The sequence below is a fragment of the Falco punctatus genome, assembly GCF_963210335.1.
Source record: "Falco punctatus genome assembly, chromosome: 3".
NCBI classification, from domain to species: domain Eukaryota; kingdom Metazoa; phylum Chordata; class Aves; order Falconiformes; family Falconidae; genus Falco; species Falco punctatus.
Genome location: NC_137582.1, coordinates 69421263 through 69448451, shown reverse-complemented (window position 1 = coordinate 69448451; position 27189 = coordinate 69421263). Strand labels below are relative to the sequence as shown.

Below are 27189 nucleotides of genomic sequence, written 5' to 3'. Positions count from 1 at the left end.
TTGTTGCTCAAAGAGAAGTTATTTTGCAGCATTTTGAAGTTACTAATCCAGCTGTTGCACTGCTTTTATTCCTTGCAAACTTTTCAGTGGGGGTCTTGTTTACTTACTGAATAATTTTGTGCCAGGCGTTTTGATACAGTATGTCAAAGATACTTCTACTATGTTTAGCTTTAATTCTTAGTGTTCCTTTTTTGCAAGTTACTATATGCAATAACAGGAGACACAATTAGACAAAAGTATTGTTTAGACAGTTTATTGTAGCTGTAGGTCTGTGGTACAAGCAACCAAAGCAAAGCACGTCTCAGCTTGGAAGAAAGTCTGTACCAAGATGTTAAGGAAGAGATAAGTTTACCCAGCCTTTATTTTACCTGTTAGAAAGAAGGAAGTGGTTGTGTTTTCTTAGAGGTAGGTAATAGTAGGATGAGCTTTGCTGTGAAACGTATGTAAGCTGCCCAAAGCAAGATGTAGTTTTTCATACTTCTTCCACAGCATTTGGAAATGTTGTAACAGCTGCTTCTAAGGATTTTTTGTGTCTATGTTTAGTCCTTCCTGAATTGACAATCTCCATTCCATGCTTACCAAGCACAGGCATTTTAAAAAAAATATTTCCAAGGGGGTGGAAAGCTATTAGCCATCCTGGTTTCAGTTTGTGCATTCAAAAATACCCCTTTATGTTTAAGTCAGTTGTGCAGGGGTTCAGTTTTCATAGTAGGCTTTTAGCTCTTCAGCAAGTATTATAAACATCTGCATATAGGGGCATGCACTTGGGAATCCAGCTGCACAGTAACTCAGCTTTCTCAAAATCCTCACTTCTTGACACCTACCCTGGCCTTGCTGCCTTGTTAAAGCCAGTTTAGCAATTCTGGTATTTCTTAGTACTGGATGTTTCTATTACATCAGGCTATAGCGTGTGAAATACTGCTTTGTGACATTCACAGTCATAAGATCGTATTGTGTAGTGATTTTATTTTCTAGCAGTTTCTGATTAGTGATCAAGGACTCCCTTCCTCCCAGCTACTAAAATGAGTCAGGCAATGAAAATTGCAATGGTAGTGTTTTCAATCTGATTTCCAAATATTTCAGTAGTGCTGTGGCTGTGTTTAGTGGGATTCTACTGATCTGTAAATGACTGCTAACGAGGGGCTTGTGTAGATGTCTTTGATGTTAAATCTTTTTGCTGCTTTTAACATTATGGTTCACAGTTTGCCCTTCATCCATCTTAAATTGAGAGTCAGGTTTTCTTTGTTAAACAGGTTAGATTTGGCAGTAGATGCTCTCAGTGGATATGGTGGGATAAATTCTGTGGGACCTGAAACCTGGGGGAGTCCCAGGGCAGCACAGGGTATAAAAATAATGCGTGGTTTAGCCTAGTGTTGGCAGATAATTTGTTTTCTGCAGGTGCATTTTACAAATACAAGTTTTACTAGGTCTCACTTGACTTCACTTTATTACTTTTTAACCCAGTAGTCTCATGCCGGGCACTGGATTGCTTTAACTTGAATGGGCCTGACTGTGGTACCAGGCATACCAGTAAAAGTCAAGAGCAACTTGGCTGCATTCAAGGGAACCCTTTACAATGGAAGCATCAGTAAATTTTTTACTCTCAGTTTTCTTTTGATTGCCTACAAGATTTATGAGCAGCAAGCCTGGATTTTTAGGGAGATGAAAAGCATATAGTGAATTTTATGGAAACTGTGGAGGAAAACTTTTGAGTTTTTAATTATAATTTTTAATGCCCTAGTTCTTGAATTAGACTTTTGGATCCTTGTTGCAGTCGGTGTGTGACTGCTACTGTGCCATATTTTGTGACCCATCTCTAGACATGATTTTCAGTGGCTGGAATGGATTTGTAAATGTGTAGGCAACTTAACTTTCATGGTGAATTTGTTTTCCTTCTTTATAGACAGCATGGGTTTGAACTGGCAAATTGCTGAATGCTTTGGCCCTGATCCAGTGATACTCATAACTGCTGGCTTGATTTTAAGTATGTGAGCAGTCAGGTTGGAGACATTGTTAACTACTTTGTTGATCCACATGGCACCTAATGGCTTGAGGTTAGAGAAGAATAGAGAAATCTTTCTTCTCAGTAATTGATGCCAGTGTAAATTGCATATCCTGAAATGTTCTGTAGTATGCAAACTTTACACAGGATAAGACTAGGGGAGGAGCAAGTCTTAGAACTGTCTTTTGTGGATACTCTGTTAATGGATTTGGTTACGCTTCAGTAATGCTAAGGGCAAAAATCCAACACTATCCTTTTAAAGTGCAGAATCACTTTGAGAAAGTGTCCATGTGAAAGACAAAAGTACTCTCTCAATGGATGCTTATTGTAACTTGGATATGGGTGCTTGCCTAACATGGATTTTATAGTATGAGATACTCCTTGTGCATACAGAACCCATGGGGGAAGATTTGCCCTCCTACTTTTTAGAACTGTGTTTTCCAGTTTGGTAATCTCAAACTTCATTATCTCTGTTAGTTCAAATAACAGAAAAATACATAGCCACTAAAATGACTTTTTGGTCATACCACAGCTGTAATTTTATTCTTTTTTTTGCAAGCCGTAAGTTAGAGGTAGTTACTCCAAGTCAGATCTCTCTCTCGGATACAAAATCACTCATTTTTTTTTCCTCTTAAGACTAAATTTGGGTTTAGTTTGTAATATAAGACACACCCAAACCTTGTGTTTCTTTGAGATAACAAATTCATCAGGCAGTTCAAGGCATCAGCTACACCTAACAGCACTTCAGAGGTGTGTGTTATCTCAGGATAGCATATGTCTTATGATGTCTTACTGCTTTAATAGCATTTGAGGCAAGCTGTTGTCAGCAAAACCTAAATATTTGGGGGGGTGGGGCACAACCACAAGGGAAATATATGATTTCTTTCAGAAATGTGAACCTCAGGTCTAAATGGCTTTTTTCTTTATCCCCTCATTGAAACATTTTCTGTGTGTTTTAACAATAGAGGTTGCATGCCAGTGTTGTGATGGTGAAAGACTGAGTGCAATGAATCAGGATGATAGTGGGATGTGAAAGACTTCATCTCTTCCCATCTCTGCTGTACCCCAAGGTAGTGGAGCAGGTGCTGCATTTGGTCATTGCCTTTTCCATCTTTTGCTAGGTACGTAGCACCATTGTACCAAAGGTGTGTTCAGTTTTCTGTGATTTAGCCTTTATTCAGTAGGTAGCAAAGCCTTTTTTACTAGATAACGAAGCAAATAGATCCTTCTCTTCCCTTAAAAGAGAATTCAGGAAGTACAGCTTACACTGCACATGGAACACATTAATCGTAAACCCCTTATAATACTTTGCAGAAGTTTCTTGTCCTTGCACATGCCTGTATCCACATGCACAGCAATTTCCCAGAAACGTCTTAACCTTAAGTACTGTTGAAGCCTGGAGAAGCCTTAAAAAAAAGTGAAACACGGAATGGCAAGTAAAGTTGTAACAGGAAAAAATTAATCTTTACTTGGATTGTTTTGGGACAGAAAAATGGGTGCATGTAAGTGAGGATCAACTACTTCCTACTGTAGTGCTAAGTATGTTTGACAAGGAAGCCTCAGTTCAGTTATTTGTGTGGAAATGCAGAGTGTTGTTTTTTTCATACAGATGTGACATATTCTAATTCCAACATACTTACTTTATTTTGTAAGTGAAGTTGTTAGCTTTTTTTATTCCTGGTGTTATCAGCATGCAAGTGCCTAATATTAAGGCTTGTAATGGAAATGAAGTGTTATTAATGCATAATGAAATTTTATGTGCTAGTAACATTTTCTGCCAGATTGACCCTTCTTGGTCAGTTACATTAGTGCAAGATACATTTTTTTAAAAAACCCTCTTCGGATATATTTAGTAAGCTGAAATACTGAGTTCAGTCAACCAAGGCATCATGGAAAAAGTACTCTTTATACAGTATTTACTCAAATTCCAGTTTTGCAACTTTCTTTGAAGCCTTCAGAAGCCAAAAGGAAAGAAACATGATACCAAGGGAGGTGAAGGTTGGAATGGGCCAAAAGTGTAATTAAAAACTCCATCAAGCTGAAAAAGGTTTGAGAAAGGCAAGACAGAAATTCAGAAAGTGTGTGAGTGTATGTAACCACTATAGATTAATACATAAAAATGGGAAAGAGCTGATGTTTTATTATTAGAGATGCATCCAAATGATGTAAACAACTTCTTCCGGAAGCTCATTGATACTTCCAGGCAGTCGTCTGATGCTGACAGCTTTCCAGAGATCCCCACTGGAGTGGGGAGCAGGGGCATGCAAAAGCGCAAGCCAGAAATGTGGTCTTCTGAAAAAACTGCCCCGTCTGTGAATTTGCATTCTGATGTTGATTATGTTTGGTCTGATGCAGAGTATCAAAAGTATCACACAGCATATACATTGTAAGATAACTGCTCTAAATTTCTTTTGTTGAGGGTCTGAATTTAGAGTGAGACAAAGTGCCATTTCCCAGCGTACCTCAGCGGTGGTGTGGGCGAACCGGGCATTCAGGCTGGCCCTGCCGAGAGCTGGGGGCTGTGGGGTGGTAGGTGGGACCTGGCTGGGGGCATTGCCGTTTGATCCAGCTCATTGCAATGATCAGGCAGTTGTGCATCAGGGGAAGCAGTGGAAGAGTTTGTCTTGAAGGGTTTAGTCTGGATTCAGGCTCTTGAGGGCTGCAAACCATCAGTGGCTTATGTAGGAATGGTAGCAAATGGGAGCCTTAGGAGGAACAGCCTTGGAAAAAAGCTGAATCAATGGCATAAGGAAGTAAGCTGGAGGTAAGCGTGCTGTGTTTGCTTAAGTGGTGTCATGGTGTTAGCTTACTAGTGGGAGAAGGGCCAGCAGGACGGCTGAGGCCTGGAGCAGCCCGTGCCAGGGAGGGCTGGCATGCTGTGGGGAGTCAGCCTGTGCGGGTGCAGTTGGTGCTCGAAAAATGAGTATTGTTTCAAGGAAGGAAATGAGTGACCGCAGAGTGCATGTGGAGAGAAAGTGGAGCACTGAGGAAGGAGGTGCCGTAGCTGAGTGTCATCCTGTTTGGGCTGGGGTGTAAGAGTGCATCAGGGCAGGAGGTTACATGGTGCCCCTGCCACAACCCTGCATGAGCAGTCCCAGTGCTGAAAGCTGGGCATGGTGGCAAAGCAGGTGAAAGGAAAACGGGTAAAAGTTTCTTTTGGATCCTGAGAACATCAGAAACTGAAAAGGGAAGAAGGGGAAATGATAACAGTGAAGTGTACAAGTGAGCGATTCCGTTTTGATATGTTGCATGTCTTAATGTTTTACCTTGGATATCACAAGGATGACTGAATTATTCCTTTGTGCCTTTTCATCTGAGTGCTTGAGTGTTGGGAGAGAATTGATACATTGGGAGAAATACCTTGAAAGAAGGTATTTGCAATTCTTCTATGTCTGTTTCACTTTCCTGGTGTGTGGGGAAAAAGAATATATTTATTTTTATCGGAAGTGTCATTGAATGGGAAGATTCAAAATGATAAAGTGCTGGACTTCGAAAACATGACTGTTAAAACTGGTGTGGCTGGACCTCTTGGCTTAAACATAGCATGATGTTTCAAAGGCACTAAAGCTAGATACATAACTTGCCCCAGATGTTTAGGCTTAGTAGAGCAATCAGTAGTTCTGAACAAAGTTGCCTATACCCTAGTAATGGGTATTTTATGAATAATACTGTAATTCCAGACACCTTTTTTTGCTTATCTTTTTCACACAAATAAATTGACACCCATGGCAAGCACTGTTTGTCAAACCAGCTTCAAAATTTTAACGTGTTGTTTTTTGTTACAGATGCTTGAAAGTACTTGCTATGTTTCTTTCCTTTAATGAAATTAACAGCTTGTTGAGAGCTAAGGTTGCATGTTGGATTTATGATCAGTTTTGTGTATACAGAACATTTTTTTTCCTGCCTTTCTTTCATTTTGGGGACATTTATATAGTAACAGAACTTCCATTAACTCCTGCTGTTGATTCTTTACCCTTAAGCTATAGCCCTTTGTTGTGGCATCACAGTGTTGACCCTGGAACCAATTACTGTGCTTAACAACCAGAAGATGATGAAGCTTATTCTGTAGCTGTTGTTTTCCAGTAGTCCTGGTGTACATAAGTCTCTCGTACATGGAGCAGTAGGATGAATCTGTTTAAGAACTTTGTAACAATACCTGGCCAAAAAACAACAGTAAAAGCAATATGGGAAGAAATGGGCTCCTTTGCCGATCTCTTGTTTTACAGTCTCGGGACTGCAGCTGGGAAGGCTACAGCATTCTTCCCACATTCAGAGAGTTGGGATGTTCTCCATTAGTTTTGATGTCTGTCTCTTCCCTGGAAGTGAGTGCATGTGCAAATGTAATACAGATGTTCTATGAAAGCTTAATTACTCCTCTCTTTACTTTGTGGTGCTGTTCTGTTTTGACGCCCACCCCCACCCCAAAAGACTTTTCCTGAGAAGAAAAGGAAAACCATTTTCCCATTCTTCCCTTACTCAGGGGTTAATTATATTCTGTACTGTAACTACCTCAGCAAAAGCTGAACAGAAAACCAAGATTCTTTTAACAAAAAGGCGGAAGTTTTTAGGCTAGCTTTTCTGTTCTTTTTTAGGAATTGGAAGTCCTTACCAATTTCAGCCAAAAGAAGAAATCCCACCCTGAGGGTACATTTCATCCACGTGCTTTGCTTCTGAGAGAGCTTAAATCTCTGCTATTTCCTCACCTTTGGCTGCTGGTTGTTGACAGCCAACTCGGTTCAATTGTCACAGGTGCAACTGTAAGCAGCTAGCAGGAACTGAAGAAACGTGGGTAATCCCACTTAGGAAATCCCCTAGTAGCTTGGTGCTCACTTGAAGCAGAAGACCAGAAATAACGTTAGTGGCAGTTAGAAAAAAGGAAGAAAAAAATATCTTGGCTCATCACAATTAAAGGGATATTCTCTGCTTTAATTTCTGGGGTTAACATGTGTTATCACAGCTCTTCTCATAGAGTCTTCTGTATCTGGACTCCTGAAAACAATGAAGAAATCACTTGATTATGCTCTTAAACTAATACTGTACTCTGGTTATGGGGTGCCAGATAAGCAGTCAGATTGGATAAACATGTTTATTTTTATTTTACTGTATTTATTTCTGTGTATGCCTTTGTGCCCATTGACTTCTCATGCTTTCATGATCACCAGTATAACCTTTTTCCCCTTTATTTTTAAACACTCTCGCCAGTACAACAAAATGAAAAAAGCCATTCTTTCAAGATGTCCGAGACGTGACTTGTTTGTATGTTCAGATGAGAAGTAACACAGATAGTCTCATAATTTTCATGAACAAATGTAACATGGAATTTTTTTTTTAGTCACCCTGAATTATGAGGTGATGAGACTGTCGAAATCGGCTTCTAAGCTAACATGACTTGTAATTTACATTTGTGGAAGAAGATTAATTGAGCAGATTTGGGAGAATTTTGGTGTTTGTTGTGGTGTTTCTGTTGGTGTTCCACCCCAGAAGAGGAGCTTCCAGTCTTTTTCTGGAAAAATTGCCAGGGTTTTTTTGGGAGGGAGAAATAAGTGAAATGCATGTAATTTAAAAGAAAAAAAAACACCACAAACCCCAACCTTTTCTTGTCCATCAGCTCTTTTAATCAGTTGATTAAAAATACTGTTGGCTGGGCTTTTTTTTCCCCCTTTTTCCTTGGTTCTTTTAAGGAAACAGCTTCCATTTTCACAGAATTTTACATATACATATATATGATAAATGATTTTTTCTATTAGAAAGAAGGTGAGTGACAGTGTCACAAGATCGTTTTCAAGTGGAATGCTTGTTAAAGTCCCCAAGGGAAAACTAAAAGAAAAATTTAAATAGAGATCAAAAGAGAGAGATAAGGAGTAGATAATGGTGTATCTGAGAACTATGAAAGTGTTTATGACCAGAATCTTCCAGCAGGATTTCCCACTGCGTGTTACTATTTTCAGACATACAGCTGTGTCTTAATTACCTAAAGCTGATGTACAATGCAATTAATGTTATGCATCTGAACAGCCAGGTAAGGGCAGCTCAGCTGACCATGTATGCAAACAAATAAGCCCATGTGTATGCAGTCTGCATGTACAAATGCATGGGAAGCAGGTTCAGATGTTCACAAACCTTTGTAAGCCCAGCTTCTGGGCCAGTATCATCCGCTCAGTGTGGACACAGATACATAGAAGCTGAGAGAGAAAACAGAGAGAAAGCCAGTCAGTTGGAAGCATAGTGTTTAAAGTGCAGGAAAAGCATTTCTAAATTCAGTTTCAAACCATAAATAAAAACAGTCTGGCAAATAGTTACTGCAAAATTAGAGGCATTAAGACTTTTAAAAATTTCTGAACAGCTGATATTATGACCCTGTATGTTTTGTTATTTATGGAAATGTGTTGCTTGCCAGACTGTGAAAATGGCTTCTTGCTTGTATATGTATTATTTTTGAATCACTTATAATTCAGAAGCCACATTTTCACTAAAAGCTTAATAAAAATATAAAAAATTGAAAAGATAACATCTCTTTATTAGTACCTAGATATGAAATTCTTTAAATGCTTTAAACGTTCAGATCATTTGCATGGAACAAAAAAGGCTGGAAAAGCTTTCCCAAATAAATGACAATCATCAAAGCTTCTTTCCATATAAGGCTCATATTTCAGATCTAACCCTAACTAAAAAAACCCAGAAATACACGATCGTCACATATTACTAAATGACTGCCTTCTGATTATGCAGTAATTTTACTAGGCTTCATTTTAAGTGCAGTTAGTTTTTTCCAACGTTAGGAAGTTGATTTGGCCTTTAGATACTGCGTTTTGCTCAGATGTTGCAAGGCAAAGGCAATCTTCACAACTGATGCACTAGATGTTGCTGTTTGTATTTGCCTGTCCATGTCAAATATTGCATGGGCCTTTTGACTTTGTAACTAGCTGAGGAATTATGTGGAAGCAACAGAGTTAAGTTAGTGGTAAATCATTTGTGTGCGATCAAATCTGTTTCCCTTTCTGTCTTCCCTTCTCCCCACCCTGCCACCGTACCAAGGGCTCAGCCAATTCAGCTGTGAATTTCTTAGTGAAAACTGTTCAGTCTCTTCAACTATCCTGTCACCAAAGTGGTGTTTCAGACCGGGTTCATCCGCTTGCCTGGAATTCTGTATCCATAAGCCTCAGGACTGGAGTAGCTGAGAATCTGACCCATCAAAAGCAACCACCAACTGTACATGTGTAAGGTGTCTACATCCTGACCACTATATGCAAGCTGTTGTACAAGAACTTGGTGTGAGAAAAATGTTTTAAAGTGAAGATGGGAGTGGGATTGATTCTGCTATTTACAGGAAGCATGAAAGAGTGGGTGCTGCTGTCCTGTTCAGGCAGGATGTTAATTCATTTCTAGTCAAAAAGTGGCAGCATGGAATTGGTGTAAGTGATAAATGGGAGGTTGTAAGAAGTCAGGTACAAAACCAGTGTTACTGACCTTGGAGTCCACAAGACCAAAGTATGCAGGCTCCAAAACTCAGTCAAAATAAACAGAGTTTTATCTCTGGGTAGGAAAAAGTGGAGATTGGAACAAAGCCTTCTTCAGCCTGGTTTCCTAGCAGGGTGAGCTGGAGAGAGGATAGTTTTTGGCAAGGATGGTTTAAGTTTGTCAAAAAGACTGTAGCATTTTTTTGCTTGTCAGACATAAGCCTAAGAACTGTGCTGTCTACAGAATATATACTACTAATTTGCCAAAGCCCAAACAGGTTTTTTGACAATCCTCACGCTTCCAGTATACCCTGGCTTGCCTTATATGCAAAGAGAGCGCCTTAAGGCTGGTGTCTAGACAGGGCCTTGTGTTTCGGCAGTGGGAATGAAAAGCAGGCTCTGGTGTCCCTGAATTTTCATAGAAGTCTTTCTTTTGACTACTTGCCTCTCATTTAATGGAAAAATGTTACGTTTCTGTTGGGTCCTGGGGTCCTGCGATGTGTGAAGATAAGGAAGGTGTTTCAGGTGGTGCTTGTCAAAGGATGTAACTGTATTTTGGCTTGTTCCAATGCTTCTGCTGAGCTGCTGCTGTAAGGAGTAAACAGTGGGGCTGCTGTTTTTTAGACAATCCCATTCCGTGTCTCAGGCTCTACTATCATTGCAGTAAAGGATTGTTCTGACATTGTAAACCACACAGCGGCAGCTCAGTGAGCTTGACCTTAAATCTAAGATGAAATTTTAGCACCCTGCAGGATGGACTTGGAGAGTCCAAGATGGTGGTTCTTCAGTCACGGTGAACTGTAAATAAATTGCCCTATCTTACAAGGCTTAGTTAGCAGGACTTTTAGCAGGTAGTAGATTCTTATTTTGTGTATTAAACTTGCTCCAGATTTCAGAGGTATGCTGCCATTTGCTACGGTTGGAATTAATGCTGTCATGGAGAAAGTTACTTGGACAATGGCTATGTTAGGGTTAATACAGTGTGGGTTGTGCTGCAAGTCTTAGCTCCTCAGGTATCCACTGTGCTTTGTAAATATAGCTATTCCTGGTTTATTATTTACTTACTTTAAAAGTTACATCAAAACCTTGGTCTGTAACAGTAAGGCTCTTTATTCCTTGATTGTAGGTCAAAGTCATTTTATTAGTAAGATGCATACTAGATGCTCAATGCAAAATACATAAGGGAATGTGAGGCAAATGCGCTTCCCAGCCTTCAACTCAAACAACCAAGCTTTTAAGAGATTTAAAACTGAAACCTCAGGTTCAGATTTAGCTGGTGTATTTTATTATTGACAGCAAATTTTTGCAAAATAGGTAGACATGAAATGCTGTTTTGCTGCTTCACAAAGGGTAGTGCCTTCGGTTTCAGAAAAATTCAGCTTTTGTTTTCAGATAACCTGCATTCCCTCATCACTGCTTGCATCATTGAAAATAGTTCCCTATAGTGCCCCTCCATCCGTCATCTGCAGTGCTCTTTACTGTTGGTGAACGGCAGGATTAGAGTTTTGAATAATAGGCTGGGACTCAAATGGATAACCTCTATCAATTATTCATGATAGATCTGAGTAGCCAGTGTACAACACTGACAACATTCGTACCTTTCTACTGTAATATGAACTGTAAATGATACAGTGATTGATAGGCTACAGATGACCTTTGGTCATTTTTATTAATTCCTGTTGCTGAGTTCTATAACCTGGTTTTCATTGCATATGCCATGAAGCCACTGGGTTTTTAAAAACTCCAGCTGTCCAGAGCTGGGAGAGGCTCTGAATTTATTGCTTATTATCTGTTTATATTCTTTGGATCAGTTCTCCTTCCTTTGGGGTTAATAGTTGTATCATCAGTGACTTTAGTGGGATCATAACAAGCTTCTTACAGACATTTAGAGTAATATTAGGTGAATGAAATAAAATACGGTTGGGGAATTCTGTACTGTGGCTGGTGGTGAGTAGATGTGAGTAGAGCTGTGGGGGAGTTCTCAACAAAAGGAGAGAAAAAAAGGGGTGCTTGCCTTTTGCTCATTGCCTGTTTCTGTTTGCCTGGTTCATTAATACAAAAAACCCAGATTGAAACAATACGAGGGTTGAGGTGTTTTGCTTCCTGACTATATACATAAGGGAGTTCCATTGTATAATCTTATGTTGCGTATACTGGGCTGTGAAGAGCCTCAGATGCAAATTTAGCATTACAGAATAAGCTGGAGTTTAAAGAACATGTAAATCAGTTTACTCGGTGTCCTACTGGAGAAGTGTTTTCTGAAGTCCAAAATGAGAAAAGGCTCTTTAATTTTGTATTTGTTTTGCTTATGGAGTACGTTGCTTATAAGCACAGTAATTTGGGTTTTTGCTGATTTGAGAATGTGTTGTAGCTACAAATGTGCACAAATGTAGTTCTGCAGTTGAACATGCTGCTTACCAGTTCACATGAAGGACATATTAAGAAGGTAAGAATAAAATTCAGCCAGACTTTGGAGAAATCAACACTGGCCCCTGTACTGAAAGAAGGGGATGGAGGGGAGTCCTGATCTGTGACAACAGCCAAAAGTAACCTGAAATTGGAAGATGAGCAAGAAATATCTCTTCTGCAGGAGACCTAGATGCACTCTGTGTTGCAGGCTCTGCCAGCAGAATTGTCTGTGCTAGCTTTTATAGCAGTGTCATCAGCATAGGTCTAGTGGAAGGGACACCTGGTGCACATGCAACAGTGTCAGCCAAGTGGCACTTTGAACTGGGTTTTGTGTAGAGGAGGGAGGTTTTGGGTGTAACAACACAAACAGCAGCCTTGCCGGGATACCTGCATCCGTGCTGACAGTCCTGTGGGTGTCTGGTTTTGGCTTCTGGCACAGATGTAGCCTTGGAACTCTTGGTGTGAGGATTCTTGCAGTGACACTGTGGCTGCTCTCCCCATCAGACCTATGAGACAGGGCTTCTTGGTGAGGGGTGACAGGCATTGGCGGTGACTTGCGTTGTAGTAACAGCTATGCCACGACTCCATGGTGGGCAAGGGTGCTGTTTACTTGGCATTTGTGCAAGCAGGGAACAAAAAGTGTTTGGAAACCAGGCCACCTGTGCTCACAAGGTCACTTCAGTCACAGGCATTAAACCAGGAAATCTCTTTCCTTCAGCTTCATTCCAGGGAGGGAACTGTGGCAGCTTTTTGCCGTATATGCTGCAGGCATGGAGGAGACTGAACCTGATGTGTTAGGTTGCCATGCAGGCCTGCCAGCACACCTGAATCCTGATCCAGCTGCTGTGCTGTGCCTCCCCCGGCAGAAGTGGAGCACCAGGCGCCTCTCCCAGGACAGCACGAGTCCTTGTGCTCTGCTCCCTTGTATTCACCGTGGGTCTTCAGCATAGCTGAAAGTAGGGCTGTTCTCCACTCACCAGTCCACCTTAACAGAGCGTTACTGGACGACATATTTTGTTGATCAGTATGATTCCAACTCTGCAATAATATGTAGACTAACCAGATGGAGGCTTGTACCTCTTGTGATTGTAAAATTAACCAGAATCATTGATAGTTACGAGAGTGATGACGGAGACCCAGGCGCTGTCAGAACAATGTGCTTTGAGGCATGCTTAAATCTGTTAAGACAATATTTCGTGTTGCTGCGTGCTCAGTACACGATTCAACAGCATGGCAAAGCGCGGTACACCTCACTCTCAGCTGTGAAGGTGGATGAGGGATGAAGATTAATTGCTACTGTATTTGACTTGGCAAAGAAGGGGCAGGTCTCGCTGCATTAGAGGCAAATCCAAGAAATTTTATTCACAAGTTCAGGTGTCTGTATTTTCAGATTTTGTTTTATTTTGGTTTTTTTGGTAATAAGTCAAAATAGGTTTTTCTAACTTCCTGAATAAAAGAAAGTTCTTTAATTGGAACCTAGTGTGGGAACTTTCAGGCGATCAGTGAGAAATTTGTAAGAAACAGCTGGAAATAACAGTGGAGAAGGCAGTGCCATCTCTATTCTCTTCCTGCCACACAGCCCACAGATGTTCTGTAGATCCCTGTTCATTTACATCAGTGACTAAAGGACCTATTTAAATGAATGAACTTCATGAATTGGGGGGGGGGGGGGGGCGGGGGGAAGAGAGGGGACACCTGCATTACAAAAGGTACTTTGTTCTTGGGTGATGAGAGTAAGAGTTGGGTTTGATATTTCATAACATAACACTGACTGCTGTTTGCTGTATTTAATCATACACCCCTAGTAACATGAGATCACACCACAGATTCCTGCTATTAAATGGTTATTCAGATGTGTTGTGCTACCAGCAGCCTTTTGCTTGCATGTGAATTATTAGGTGTTTGAGTTAGCAAAATGTGGATTAGCAGAGTTTTTGCTTTACTAGTGGTACAGCAGACACTTTAGCCATTTGGTCGTCAGCTACAGTCATTCTGTGTTTGAGCTTCTCAAAATAATGCCTGCTAGTGCCTATAATTAAACATCTGTCAGGGTTTTCAGAATGCCCTGTGGGTTTTTTCTTTGGAGGGGGAACAAGGCCCTGCTTTTGGGGGAAGAATGGTGTGTGTAACAGCAAAATGTATTTCGGCCGTTTTTGCAGGAGGGCAAACTTAGGAGATCAGCAGCTTTCTTCGTTTTGGCTGATGTAAATAAGCAGTAAATTTATTGAGACATCCGGCACAAAACTGGTGTGAGAACAGAACTTTGGGCCTCATGTGGCAGCTTGAGCAGATGGGTGCTTCTTACTATTTCTTAAAAACTGAAATGACAGGGAGATTAGGGTTTAAAAATCACAGCTTCTGTCGCATGCATTAATTAAAGGGGTTTAGCATAATAATTTTATCTTATTGTTCTAAAGCGTACGGTCAGCTACTTTCAATTTTTATAAGTACTGAGCCCTTCTCTGGGAGCCATGGCTGTTTGTTCAGTTAAATTCTTTCTGATTAAAGCTCCCTGAATAGTCATTGCCTTCATATACCGAGACCAGCTCTGTTTTCTCTATGCTACACTGATAATGGGGTCACTGGGAGATTTCTGAATTACGAGTTCTAACTGGAGTTACAGTGCTTCAGGGATGCTTCGCTGCTCAGTACAGTCTGATGCGCCTCAAAGTACCACTGGAACACATGGGGCAGTGGCTCATACATTTCTATTCCTGACTTGTTTTGCTCACAAGAGAAGAACTGTAGCAATTTTGATTATTTGCTATCAGGTCCAAAATATCTTCATATTTTTTAATATGGAAAGAAGTTGGAACCAAATATCTGCAGTGATCTAGCAGTACTAGCACTTTTCAGGTTTTGTGTTTGGTTGGTTGTTTTTTTAGATATGCCTGCAATAGCCTGTTCTTTATTAGGTTTGTATTTTGCAGGGAAAAGGTAAAGATTTTTCAGATCTGAAAACGGCATGCAGGAGCGACGATTTAGCAACCTCGGGTAAGAGAGGTGGGCCGCCTCTGGGGTCTTAAACTGATGGGCTGTGACAAGGTCGCTTAAAGAAAAAGGCCCTTATTGTAACTATCATGCAAGTTTTATTTAAAAATGTCAGTCCTATGGGTACTGTGGATTTGTTACTGCTTTTGGTTCTTCCAGCAAAACTTGACATTCCCTGCAAGAGCAGATGTTCATGGAAAGAACTCCTTCTGGGGAATTAACTAATTAAGAAGGTCGAGCTTCTGCATTCTTCCAAACCGTGTATCCCGAGGCTGCAGTGTGGTGTCAGGGCTCTTCCTTGGCAGTGCTTGATAGGCACGTAGGTTAAGACTGGGTGAAGACCTGTAACAGTCTGCCAAGCTGGTGATCCGGTGCTGGAGTTCAGCAAGGGAAGGGGGAAGAGCTGCCAGTCCAACAGCTTTCCTATCTTCCCTTTAAACTGATGATCCGGAGATGCGGTGGAGATGGCATCTATTGCCAGCAATTAGTGAGTTCGGTGAGCAAGTAGGCAGAGGTGATTTATCCTTTCTATCTCTGGACAGCATCACCTAGTAAACGTGGGCTTTGCATCTGGGATGTGCAGTTACGGTCATCAGCTCTGAGGTTGACTTTGTGACGAGTAGTAAAATAGTGATGAGCACAAGTCGTATGTGTATTCGTTTCTTTCAGATTTATTTATTTTTATTCTACTTATTTATTTATTTCTTGGCCAGGCTGGGAATTGCCACTCCCAGCAGTTGGGAGCAGCACCTTGCAGGAGCTGAGTTGTTCTTTGCCTTATGTGCCACAGCTCCCTGTAACAGCTCTTAAGCTGTTAAAGCAGGCTGATCTATCTTTAGATTGTATTGACCCATTATCACCCCAAGTCTTCGTGTCTTAGAGGACAGGCCACACCAAATAAGGGATTTCTTAGATCCTCTTAGATGCAGGAAGGAGCTTGGTAGAGGAGGTAGGTTGGCACCCACCCTCAATAAGACAATCACAGTAAAAGAGGCTGTTGATAGTGAGTTTCTGGCCTTGGGGAAATGGAAAGCCTCCTCAGAGGGTGTTTCAAAGAGAGGTGAGACTTGTTCAGTGGTGGATCTCCATTTTGAGGGTGCAGCCGTCTCTCACAGAGGGGGTCTGCGGGATGGAGAAAACTAAATCAGGAAGGATTTGGGTTTGAGAAGACTGGCAGAGGGGTAGAGAAGTTCTTCACAACCCCTCCTGGTGCATTTCAGCTTGGATTGTATAACCCGTCAGTCTAGAACTTGAAAGCAACTTCAAGTGAGCTTATGATGATACATGAAAATTCTCATACTTAATTTCAAAGTGAAGGCTAGAAAAATTTCATGAAAGCTACTTAAAATGAGTGAAGATCCAAGTATGCATATTTTAGAAGTACTGTTTGTAGCAGTGTGATATTATAATGTTTAAATCACTGCTTTCCACAGAAAATAATTCATTTCTTGCGATTCAGTAATGTTGTTGTTAGACAAAGTATTGCTTTGTTTTTTGTGGGTTTTCAGCCTAGTAACAAGATGACTCAGATAGTAACCTGGCTAATTAGGTTACATAGAAACAGTTCCTATTAAAAGTGTAGTTTTATGTTCTTAACGTTACAGCTTAGATTTGCTACCAATAGCAGTGGATCAATTTTGAACCAAAATAGGGTACACATAAAGAATTCCGCTCCATTTTAAAGGCACTTCTCATTGTAAATACAGGAGTACAGCAGTGCAGTAAATGCATTTTTTAGGTAAACAGCATGAAGAGTTTTTTAGAAGAGCTGCTATGGTACTTGCACTTTTGATTTGTTTGAGAACAAGGTTTGTATTTTACCACAACATTAAAAGTACTCTGTACTCTTAAATGTTTTAAGTTGTTTCTGTTGAGAATATTTCTAGGGTAAAACTCTGCTTCACTTTGAAGTCCAGCACTAAGCAGCAAGAAGACATCTAGCACAATGCAAGTGCTGGTAATATACAGCTATATGAAATTCCTGGTAGTTTAATTAAAGTCTGAGTTTTATGTTCAGGATCAGGGAGCATGAATTTATTCAGCAAGAGTTACTGCCTAAAGGAGGTTTTTCGACTTTACATAACCACAGATATAACACACTGAAAGTGTAAAGAATGATGGGGAAAACTGAGTGGGGTTCAGAGGTATTAGGGGGAGGACAAGGGCAAAGAGAGTGTAAAGTGCTGTTTATTTTAAATTTACCTTTTATTTCATAATGGCTGGGACTTTTTTTTGCCTTACATAATTACTTAAGAGTTTCACTGCAACTGGGTAACTTCAGTGGAAAGAAGGAATAACCAGACTACAAACTCTAATTTAAATACGCAGTTGTACTAGATAACAAAGACTTGAGTTATGAACAGTATGGCTGTTCTCAGTGCGTTACATCTCCAAAAACTGGCAGTGCACCAGCTTATTAAGTTCCCTGTTCTGGCTAGGGCAGGTCATCAAGGGACCACAACTGAACAGAGACTCTTATGTGGAGAGTTGAGTCAGGTAGAGGACAAATCTCAGTTAGTTGGAACTAATAGACACTCGCTTCTAAGTAACAGTTCTCCTCTTCTAGAGGATAGACAGCTTTAATCTCAGAGGGATTCAACAACGTTCTCACAGTTTTTTATGGGACTAAACTATGTGGTAAAACCAAAAACTCTTAACTTGGAATGTCTTGGGATGCCTTTAACTACAAAACCACCCACCCTCTGAGATAATGTTTTTTTCTTGTGAAGCAGAGGATGCAGCAAGGCAAAAGGACAGAGAAAGAGTACTGATGAGTAGCAAGAAGGATGTGTTCTCAAGATGCTGAAAGGGTGTGGGGGAAAGGGCTCCAAGAGGCATATCTATGGTTTTGACTAAGGCAAAACTAGATACAATTAACTTTTTTGTAGGCTGGATAATACAGAAAGATAGGAGGATTCAAACAGGAAAGGCAAAGGAGGAAAGTGTTTGGGTAAAGTCCTTTTGTGGGAACCCAGCAGAGACTGAAAGATTGACTCAGCTTCTTGGTGAGCAGAAGGCACTTACTGCTGAGTTTTGCATGCTGCTGTGGAGGGTGGCTTTCACGCTTGTGACAGATCACTACAATCTAGAAACCATGCTAAGGATTCCCTTCTCATGGGAAGCCTGCCTGCAAACCCCAAACAAGATGAAAAGAGGTACCTCATAGCATAGAATTTCTTAATTATAGACAAAAGAAAACTTTAAAGGCTTTTTATTTTTTAAAAAAAAAAGGGGGGGAGGGGGAGATAATTGTCAACAGAGAGCTTGGGAAAGCCAGTATTTCATCAACAAATACACAAAATTAAGACAGAGCCTTGGAAAGTCCCTGGTAAGCTCTGTGCTCATTTATGATGATATTTTGCAGGGAACTTCCATTCTGAAATAATGGAAGTATTATTATGTGAATTAAACCTAAATCTTTAAACCAGGCAACTTTTTTTATAGTTTACTTTGGAAGCACTGCTTTTTGTTAAGCTTTCATAAAACATCCTTAAATTACATGTTCTGACTTTGCTAATGTTGCTCTCCATTCCCTAATAATCAGACAGAAAAGTGCGGCATCAGGGAAGAGTCAATGGTTTGCTCTTGTTCCTCAGTAGGCTGAAATGGAAAATAGATGCCAATCATAATACCAAATGCACCTGGGTACCTGGAGACAGGTTGTATTTCCACGTTTTGCAGAACATGATGAAATATACTTTCCTGCTGAAAGCTATGCCCAGTGAAGGAAAGCATATGAAGTATGTGCTAAAAAACAGGAGTACCCAAAATCCTTCATTGCTTTAACTAACCTAGGCCTTTGTATCGGAGACTCCTCCCCCAACCCCTTTTTTTTCTTTTTATTTTTTTTTTTCCTGATAGTAAAGGGTTGGCTTCGGTAAAGGGTTGGCTCCATTTATCTTACTCCTGGTCTTTGTCTTGGGCTTGAAATTGAATTTTCAGAACATAAAAATGTCCTTTTTTCTTTTTCTCACTACATTTGACAACATCTGAAGTTTTTTTGTTCACATGCTCTCGCCAAATATTTTAAATTTAATAATGTGTTGCTGCAGCATCTTAGCTTGTCTGTCTCAGACCATAAACCAGCAGTCCAGAGTAGTTAAAAACTGACCTGTTTGCAAATGTTGAATACCATCTCCACAGATAACAGTTTTCTTGTGCATGTTACTGCTCATTGATTTATTTTCTGATGAGTTGTATGAGTTCCACTCCTATAGAACTTTTTAAATCTGCAAGTATTTTCTCTCAGCACTCAGCAGGCAAAGGTTTTTGCGTTTGTGAGGCCTTTGTATTTTCTTCTGCCATGGTTCTGTGTTTCCCCCAGTGGCTGCGCTAGGAAGGTTGAGCCAATCCTTGCCTGCAGAGGTGCGTGTAGGCTAACCGCTTACCATGCATCGAGAAGGAGTCCCTGAAAAGAAAGGGGTTGGCATTACCTTATCCTGCTGCTGACTGCCCAAACTCTGACCTGTTTTGACAGAGATCTTTCTACATAGCAGGAGCACGGAACAAAAGACAAAACCTCTGTGTTGGAGATTTTGTTTTCCTCAAAATGGATGCTTTTCTACCATGTGCAAACATGGTGCTTCCTGTAAAGTAACCTGTATTAGCCTATTGGGGGCTATTCATTTCAAGGGAGTTTTTTGTTTGAAAAATAAAAAAGTAAAGAAAAAAGGTATAATACAGTACATTATGTAGAAGACCCCATCAAAATACCATGCTTTCTGTTTCTGTGCTGGGTGTTTCTGTAATTACACCCCAAATCACTGGACCAGACACAGCTTCAGCTGTGAGGAGGTTTTTACTTTCTCTGTTTTCTTGGTGGTCACAAACACGTTGACCTAGGGCGAGTGGTTTGTCATTGTTAAACGTGTTGGCACAGCTCAGTCCTGCAGGAAGCGTTTGCTGTTGGAGAGGATGGAGCTGCCCCCCACCCCGCAGCACTGGTAAGCTGGGTGACACTGGGTGACTTGCATCCCCCTCACACAGCAGCTAACAGCATGAATGGTTTTGGTTGTGGATGGCGGGGAGCTCAGCTCAGAGACTTCCCTGGAGGGGGGACCAGGTTTCCCAAGTTCAGTGATGGTGGTAAGTGTAATGGGAAGATCTGTGGGATGCTGGCTGCCCCTTCCTGGTCCCATGGCTAGTTCTCTTCCAGTGCTGCAAGGTGGTCCCATCCCTGTCCTTCGGAAGTGTGGTGGTAAGCATGGTGGTGAGCACTCACGTGTGTGACAGTGCCTTGGCACGGCTCATGTACCCCGCTCACGTTCAGTGCAGGAACGGGGCTGCCCGAGCAGGTGGTGGAGCAGGGAGGAATCCCCCTGGAGATGAGACCCGCTGCCTCTCCTGGGAGCTGTGTCCTGCAGTGGCACTGCTGTTGCCTGGGGACGCTTCTGTGGGGTAAGCCCTTATTTTTGGTTTGGTTGGTTTGTTCGATGGCTTTTTGTTTTGTTCTGTTTTACTTTATTCCCCCCGAGCTTTGGCAGCAGCCCCCGGTGTGCAGGGCCCAGCTGAGGCCCCGGGTGCTGGTGGCTTCGTGCGCACGGAGGGGAGGGAGGTTCCACCTGCTGCGTTAAACCGTGCCTGGGGCTGGTGGCCCTGGGCAGCCGCTGGTGGGGGCGCTGTCACCTGGGGGGGTATTTTGGTGTGCATTTTTTGTTCTTGTTGTTTTGTTTGGGGTTTTGTTAGTTTGGGGGTGCGTTTGCGCTGCGGGTAGGGTTTTGGAGCAAGAGGCCCGGACAACACCCGGAGTAGCCCAACGCAAAGGCGACAAGGCGGTTTTGCAAGGTGTGTGGCGGTGGCTTGGCGAGCGGCTCCAGCCCGCGGCGGCCCGGCCCCTGCGGCGGCAGCAGCGCCGGGGGGAGCGGGCGGCGGCGGCGGCTCATCCGCTGGGCGGCGGCGCCACCTGGCGGCGGCGGGCGGAGCGGCGGCGCCGGGTGCTCCCCCTTGCCCCTCCTCCTCCGCCTGCCCGCCAGCCCTGCAGTCCGCAGCTGCCCGGTGCCTGCTTGCTGCCGAGCCAGGGGCTGACACGCGCACGCAGGGAAAATAACAGCGCTCTCCGTGACGGTGAAAATACCGGTTTTCTCGTAGGCGATGTACTGCTGAAAATCTGGTTTAACTGTGCTCTTGGGGACACGACGGCAGGCAACGGTGTGTTCGTGGCAGGAAGATGTCAAATGTGCTGCACAGGGTGATAAATTTGTAGGGTGGGATTTTAACTGAAAGCATTACCTGTATGCAGGTGAAGGTGCCAAGGTGAAGTACGCCTTAGTAGTGCTGAGTGTATTCCTTAATTCATGGGGATAAGTGATTCCCTTAGCCCCGTAACCTCTCTTGTAACTGCTCGGAGTCACGTTGGAAGCTGTGTGTTTGTTTTGATGAAAGAATGAAAACTGAAATTGGCTTGATGCAGTGTCTGCGCAGTAAAGACTAATTATCACCTGGACTTTGTGTGTAGTCAGGTGTGCGAGTGGATTAAGTAATGGATTAAATGTGTCTTAGTGAATAGATTTAAAATGACTCTGACTTTGAAGAGGATTTTGAAAACACTTCTTTTTCCTGACGTTGGCCTAATCTCTTTGCCAGAGTAATTGTGGCAGTAAGTACTTTTGTGTGTGATGCTACTGGGGATACATGCATATGCACACGCCGTCTAATTGTTTATCTCTCTTTTTGGAAATACCTGCACAAACATCTGGTTTTCTGGTATGATTCTCAGCTATGTAAGAATCTGAATTAACGAGATTAATGTCTTAAACCCATTCTCCTTTAGGCAAGTTTTATTTTTGTCTGGAAGCAGTCTTAAGGAGTCAGCTGTGGTTGGGATGGTGGGTGTCCTGCCTTTTGTGGCAGGAGAGTGTGGAAAAATGGCGAGTAATTGATATAGGTGATCTGAGGGGCTCTGTCTTTATTGGTATCTTAATCCTCCTCCTTTTTTTGGTGTTTTTTTTTCCCCCCTTTTTTTTTTCTGTGGAGTTTGACATGCATAACAGACCCTGCAACTGATACAGGTCTCGGGCGGTGGGGTGGGGAGGTGCTTTGGTTATCTCAGTTCCCTTTATCCGTCCCCATTGCATTGTTTAGCCCTGCTGGAGTGGCTGTGACCAGACCTGTGTGTGCTGCTGGGAAAGCAGATGGCCTTCCTGAGTTTCCAGAAAATTGGGTCCCCATAGGACCTGACCGCTGGGGAATAATTAACACTTAAGCTCCTGAGGGGAGGTGTCAGTACTGCTTCCAGCAAAAATACACCAGGCCCCAGCCCTCACCCAAGAACTGATGCAGCTTGTTCCTGGTTCCCAGCAGTGTGCTCCTCCAGCCTGCCAGGTTTGTGTGTCTGAGCTTTGCACCGAAGCGGCAGGCATCTTTCTGTTTAAGGACACCTCATATAGATAGCCGATCACCGACACTTTAAAATCTTCCTTTGTTAATCCTGCGGCAGGCACAGGGATTTTTTATGCTGCTTTCTAGGGGCTTGCTCTCAATATGGAGGCAAGAGACGTCAGTGAAGTTCACTGAGCCTCTCGCCCAAAATGGTGTTTGCAGGCTGCTGCAGGTACACATGTAGAAGTTCTTATCCAGCAAACTCAAGTTTGTAAGTTGCCCTTAAGCATACTTTCCTCCTTGGTTGTAAGGTGCATAACAGAATGAGGGCTGGGGAAAGGAAAAAAAGCTGAAGTACTCTCCAGCCCTTCTGGATGTGTGTGTGTGTGTGTGTGTGTTTTAATCCTTTTGAAAAGGAGAAATTCCAAATTAAGCCAGCCTGTGGCAGTGTTTTTCAGCATTTCTTTTGCTTCTGTTGCATTTAAAGCTTAAGCCTTAGTGCTAATTGGAAAAGTTGGCAGGCTTGCCATGTGCTATATGCAATAGTTAATTTCAGTATTTAATAACGTTTTAGCATTAAAACAAAGCTCTTTATTTATTAAAATGAGTTTGTGATATAAATAATCAAGACTCACAGGTGCAGAATTAACTATTTTGTTGTTTATGAAGCTTATTTTAAGGTTGCTGTTGCCATTTTTCAAATGGATTTGATTTCTTCCCCCATCCTCCTTTAGCATAACAATGTTTGTATTATTTGAAAGATTCATTAAAACACATTTGCAGCTGGTTCTTCCTTTTTCAACACATTTTTGAGACATTCCCTTGTTTCCTGACCTTTCTGAGCTACATCGTGCACCGTGGGATGATTCTCATCTGACTTCCTTTCCAAACAGAAGGCTTCCTCTTTTATGAAATGGAAAGCCTATACACCAGTGATGAATAGATGCTGAAATTTATTTGTCTTTTAAATTACATCTTAAAAGTTGGGATTTTTTTCCCTTTACTTTTTTTCCAGATTAGTAAGACTTCAAAAAACAAGAATTTAAGTGAGCCCGGAACTTTGGTGCTCTTGTGAGCTCTCAAGTTTATCTCTCAGTATAAAAGGAAAAGTGTCACGAAAAATGCTTAAACTCCAAATCCCTTTTAGAGTGCATTTTGCCTGCAGGCAGCTGCCCTTTCTGCCGCCGTGCTGGTGGCAGTAGGTTCCAGCCTGCTTTGTCTGTTAGCTCTTCAAGGGGATTATGGAAGTTGCCAGTAAATGGCTGATGTCTTTAGTGATCTGCGTAAGGCTGTCACAGAGTTGTTTCAAGCCAGGTCTGAAAGGCCTTTTACTTTGCTGGAAGTGCCTCCCATAGTTATTGTTACCGTTTCCTCTGTTCCTACACAAAGGAGCAAGGGAGGACACAGGAAAGAAAAGGAAGGGGAAAGGAAAGGCTACTCACCTAGCAATTAGCCAACCTGCAAATACCCCTGCCATGCGTGGTCAGTAGGAGCCAGAGGCTGGGTGGAGGGGAGCTGGGTCTGGCAGGCAGGACCCCGAGTATCTTCTCTCGAGGCCTCTGGCTCAGGGCTGTAGGTTGTGTGGCGTGCACACAGCACGTTTAGTCCCATCCTTCCTGGGAGCTCCGGTTCCCTTTGGTCCATCCAGGGCAGAGCTGTTCAAATCAACCTTTGATCTATCAGTAGTTTAGAGCCTTCCTATACCTTGGGGAAACTCTGCATGTCCCACATCCTGCTGGGCTCAGCCCCTCATCTGCCCTGCCGCATCCTTGTGACACCACATAGTGGAGGCAACTATGATCCAGCAATGTCACCCCTCACCAAGGGCATCCAGTTTCCAGTGGTGATAGTTCAGTTTGTATAGCATATGTCTTAGATTTGATCTGACTTGCTTTTCCTATTCCAGCCCTATTTTCTTCCATTCTCTTTCCAAAGTCCTCTTTCCTCTGAAAGCCTGAAAAAAATTGCTAACACGAGGAAGTAGATTTTCTGTCCAAGTACAGTATAAGTACATACTTTACATACTTGAAATACTTATAATCTAAGTTCACCTTTCCATGATGTGCCACTGTATTTGATGTGACTGACATGCACAGTAGTGGTCCTTAACTGCCTTAAGCCTGTGAACTTAGTTGGTAGCGTGGCCTTCAGCAGGAGAAACAAGGTAAATTAGGTCATGCAGAGCTCCTTATTTCCATAACAGGGGTAGCACAGTTACCATGCTGGGCTTGCTGGCTGTAGCTCAGGTATTTCTGCAGAATGCTAGCCTACAGCACAGCTGTACCCTCTGTTTTTAGACTGAGCAGCTCTAGTAAAGAGCTTTATGATGTATGGCAATATGCTGCCCACACTTAACAAATGATAGGGGAAATGAAATACTGGATGAGGAATGTTAAGCTATATGGAGTGGCTGCCAGTCTGCAGTCCTGGCCTGGAAAGCCTCTTTCTCCTTGATGCATTTGAAGGAAGAGGAACAGGTGGTGGTCAAGAATACGCTCTGGAGCAGACATTGTGGCAAGTCCGACTGTTGGAACGAAAGGGAAAATCTCCAGGAAGATTTACAACTGTTTGGGTCTATGTTTGGAGTGGATGTACAGGCGGGCTGCCACTTGCTTTAAAAAAAAAAAAATAGTAGTATTTAAAAATCTGAGTCATAATTTTCCATCTCCTCTGCGAGTAGTTCTGATCGATCAAAACCAATTGCACTTACCTTTCTGTGCCTTAGACTAAAAAAAGAGGGGGGGGGGGGGGCGGGGAAAGTAAATAGAAGAATCAAAACCTAAGAAAACACAACAGCCTCTGCCCAGATCCAGCCCTCTCAAATTTTATTATGTATCCTGCTGTGTTAATGGTCTTGCACCCTTTCTTTTTCTTCCTTCTACCTGCACCAAACTTCACAGGCAGGGCCACACAGGGAGAAATGCCTAGCAGCTACAGAGCATACTGGATGTACTCCGCTTAGGTTTTGGACCAGTTCATACTGTATTGCTATTAACTCTGGAATTGTGACAAAGCTGTATTACGAGTCAAATTGCTATCATCTGGCCTAATCACTTCCTAATTTTGCAGAGCATTCCAGGGGTTTTATATCCCATAATTTTCTTTAAGTATATTATGAGCAGCAACATTTGAGGCAATGCCAAATTGTACAGTTTTTATTTTGGCAAGCAGTCCTTGCAAATGTTTTCATATTGGTCCTATGTATGTATTCATCTCTCCTTCTATTTTACCTGTAATTTATAGGTGAGTACTTTCCAGGATCCAGACAGTGATGTGGAGCTGTGAAGGTGCCTGTACATTTTAAGCTGATAATACTGCCTTTGCTCTGGTTTAGTCGGTCAGTGGGAGTGATGGACCCTTTCCTCTGCATCCGCTTACGCACTTTAGTGTTACGTTCCTGAAGAAAGAAAGGCAGGTTTGAAGTTCTGTGAGCTGGGGGCACAGTTGCAAAAAGCCATGTGTGATGTGGACAACTGACCTTGGTTTCTCGGCACCATGCTTTGCCCAGCTGTAGCTGGAGCAGCCCTATGTGAGGTGGGAAGCCATGGGGATGCTCTGGAAGCTCACAGGGCAAAGAGGGGCTGTGGGGTATGGCTGGGAAGACCAGTCCCAGAAGGGACCGTGCTGGGGATGCGAGCAGGATGTGTCAACAACATGGGGATCGGAAGCGTAGGTGCAGCCTTGCTGAGTGAGGCTGGACAGGCCGGTATCACCTCTTCTCAGGTCTTCAAAGCTTTCTTCTTAACCAGCAAAAGCCCCACTGAAGTCTTAACTATCCTTGAGTCAAGCTAGCGTGGGTGAAGGGTGAAAAAGGTACTTGGAAGCACTATTGATAACAGGAGCTACAGCTTCACCTGCAGATAAGTACACGTGATTTCATGGGGCTTTTCCCCTGCTGCTGGGCAGAGATTACTCTCATGGACCTCTGTGAGAAATACCGAGGTGAAAGGATTGGTAGGTTGTTGCTAGCTCTGCTGCTGTCCAGAATTCTGTGCACCATATATATAATACCTTACAAAAAAATCACACTGAGGAGGTGCAGAGAGATGTGAGGAACACTGGAAATGTCATGACAGTGGCACACTGCCAGCAGCAGCCATTTTACCCACACGTGCACTTTCACTTCGTTACGTGGTCTGCTCTGCTGTGGATGCTTTCCTTCCCTCACCTTCAAGTGTAGCCTGTGATTACTCTGGAAGGGTTGATACTGATAGCTGGGAGACAGATCCCAAAGCACCTGTCCCTAGAAGAGAGTTTGTGATTGGGCTGCAGCAGAAAGCTTTTTGCACTTGATGTGCACCTGTGTGAAGCTGAGGGTGATGAAAGGATACTATGTGAGGGGTGAATAATTTGCACATGGAGCTGCTCTGGCAGCCAGTGGGCCTTTGGAAGGCTTGTAGGATTGGTATCCTAGATAACAACAAAGCCAAATATCCTTCAAGGAGAAACTGCATGCAAGTAGCTGGAGTCGAAAAGTTCATTGTGAACTTTCAGACTTGTTTTTCCATCATGCCTCCAGTATCTAACAACGTGTACTTCAGCCTGACAGATTTTGGACCCGATACCCTTTCGCTACTAGTTCCCCAGTTACTTTGTTGGTGCCTATTTTCTGATTGTGCTTGAAATTCCAGTAACCTTGCTGACATGTGCATCTGTGGCTGTTCCAATGGGAGATGGTTTCAGGCCTCCCCTTTTTTTAAAAAAAAAAAAGTTTGTTTTTTTTTTTTTTAAAAAAGACCCTATTCCTTGAAGTGTGACATAACTCAAAAGCATTTCTGCTGTGTAAAGGAATTTGTAATTTTACTGAGCTAGGGGAATACCTTGCAGAAAGGGGTCTTTCATGTCCTATACCATAACTGTTGTCAGACACAGATTTCATTCATCTTAAAAGGTTAAGGTTCAAATTTAATCAGCTAAAATTTTTGCTTTTTCCCCAATCATGTCAGTGACCTTTCCAATTCTTTCCAAAATGCAAAATGAATGAAATCAATATCTCTGATGATAATAGAGATG

The 27189-nt window shown here is 42.3% G+C and overlaps 1 protein-coding gene across 6 annotated transcripts in view; it reads left to right on the top strand.

The window, feature by feature from the left end:
- The window catches only part of ZNF516 (zinc finger protein 516), a 169405-nt gene that overhangs the window by 61885 nt on the left and 80331 nt on the right, over positions 1-27189 (top strand). The window lies entirely within an intron of this gene.